Source organism: Lipotes vexillifer, unplaced genomic scaffold (assembly GCF_000442215.2).
Source record: "Lipotes vexillifer unplaced genomic scaffold, Lipotes_vexillifer_v1.1 scaffold1129, whole genome shotgun sequence".
Taxonomy (NCBI): domain Eukaryota; kingdom Metazoa; phylum Chordata; class Mammalia; order Artiodactyla; family Lipotidae; genus Lipotes; species Lipotes vexillifer.
Genome location: NW_006789022.1, coordinates 4,961,986 through 4,963,830, shown reverse-complemented (window position 1 = coordinate 4,963,830; position 1,845 = coordinate 4,961,986).

Genomic DNA, 1,845 nt, shown 5'->3' with positions numbered 1-1,845 from the left:
CACGAACCTGTGTCCCCTGCATCGGCAGGCGGACTCTCAACCACTGCACCACCAGGGAAGCTCTGAAATCAATATTTTGACATTGCTTAGGGAGGGGATATTTTAGAAATATCTCAGAAAGAAAAAAAAATACATTACTCATAATCTGATTGGGACAAAAATGTAAGAGCTAAAAAAACAACAGAGGAAAAAATAAAATCAGAGAATGCTAAAGGGAGCAACTGGAACACTTAAGGGTCACTGAGAGAGACAGAGAATGATGCCTTGATATTTAAAAAATATAACATTTTTTATTGCTCTTTGAATGTTCCTGGTGAACCTTTCTCCAAAGAGAATCCTCTGAAAAATCTCTATGAAGACCTATTGTCTCTGATGAATTAGCAGTTTGAGAAGACCTTGGAGTTTACAATCTGTAATTTGTGTACTGAGTCCAGGCATTTTCCTCCAAGTTTACCAGCAAGCTGGGGACATGGGAGAAGTGATTGATTGATCCATGTTTGGTTATCACTCATTCATTAACTCATTCAATAAATATAGTGTTCCTACCATGTGCTTTGTCATTGTGCTAAAAATTCAGAAATAAAATAAGTTGTCGAATTCTTTTGTTCCTATTTTCATTGAACGATAATGCATTTAGTCAAGTGTTTAAAATAAAACCCCAACCAAATAAGGGGTTATGTAAATGGCAACAATTTGATACTGATTAAAGAAGGATTTGAGTCATTAATTTAGGCATTTGCCTCAGAATGAATTGTCTCAACCATATCTGATTTAGAGGATATTTAGATGAGACTTTGGACTTAGTCCTGAAACAAATTAAGGCTATTGGGATGGATGGGTATATTCTGTATGCAAGGAGAACATGGAAGAGGCAAATTCTGGATGCCTGCCATCTCCCTAATAAGATGTTCACAAAAATTAAACAAAAGTTTATGAGGAACTTATCCAAAAAGAATACATGTGAATTTTTTCCCAATTGTTTCTTTTTAAAATTAAATTAAGAAATAAAATTTTTTTTAAGTTTTAAATATTTTATAAAATTTTTAAAGGTTACTTTCCACTTACAGTTATTACAAAATATTGGCTGTATTTCCCATGCTGTACAATACATTCTTGAGCCTGTCTTACACCCAGTAGTTTGTATCTTCCACTCTCCCCCCACTGCATTGCCCCCCTCCCCATACTGGTAACCACTAGTTTGTTGTCTATATCTGTGTCTGCTTCTTTTTTGTTTTGTTCACTAATTTGTTGTATTTTTTAGATTCCACACGTAAGTGGTATCATACAGTATTTATCTTTGTCTGACTTATTTCACTGCCATGGGAACATTTTTTGAAACAAAGCACATGGCTCTCTAGTTTGAAAATGGTTACTGGCTATCCAGTAAAATTAATGCATAAGATTTACACTAAATCTTAACATTAGGTATGTCTTACCTCTATGGATTAAAAGGCATTATAAAAGTTTTCAGAGAGAAAATGCATGGCACATACAAATATCTGGAATTAAAAATTATGGTGAAATTCTCAAAATGAAATCTAGATGCTGGAAGAAAATGGAGTGAATGATTCTGGGTAAAAAGCATTTTCTGGTTCAAACTCTATGTGTCTTTAGAATTCAATTAAGTCTAAGGGTATTAAAGAAAGGAAATGTTCAGGCCAACAAAGACTCAAAAATACCACCCAGGGCCTCCCTGGTGGCGCAGTGGTTGAGAGTCCATCTGCCGATGCTAGGGGACACAGGTTCGTGCCCCGGTCCGGGAAGATCCCACATGCTGCGGAGCGGCTGGGCCCGTGAGCCATGGCCGCTGAGCCTGCGCATCCGGAGCCTGTGCTCCGCAACGGG